Source organism: Meleagris gallopavo, chromosome 23 (assembly GCF_000146605.3).
Source record: "Meleagris gallopavo isolate NT-WF06-2002-E0010 breed Aviagen turkey brand Nicholas breeding stock chromosome 23, Turkey_5.1, whole genome shotgun sequence".
Taxonomy (NCBI): Eukaryota; Metazoa; Chordata; class Aves; order Galliformes; family Phasianidae; genus Meleagris; species Meleagris gallopavo.
The window spans coordinates 3,659,355-3,659,739 of record NC_015033.2 but is presented as its reverse complement, the minus strand read 5'-3'; positions in this window follow the sequence as shown (position 1 = coordinate 3,659,739).

Genomic DNA, 385 nt, shown 5'->3' with positions numbered 1-385 from the left:
AAAAAAAGGACACTGAGAAGCAGACAGCATCAGTACTGCCAGCCCATCTCCCCCTCCTCACAGGCCAACTATTTGTCTGACCCGGGATGCGGTGTTTTATCACTTAAAGATCGCAGGTTGCATTGTGAACCCTTGGCTGGCTGAATAATTTGTCTCTCAGCTCAGAGAGAAATGATGGAAGTCAATTTGACAGCTGTGAGGCTCCCCAAGGATTCCAGACCCGAAGTGCACAGAGCAGTGACAGACGTGGCAGCGCTCTGCATATCAATGAGGCTGTGCCTGGGAATAATGCTGAGGCAATACAAATTGCACGTGTTCAGCTGGAAGGTTATCACTATCATTATAGTTATTAATTATTGTTATTATTACTTCTATTATTCAGGCA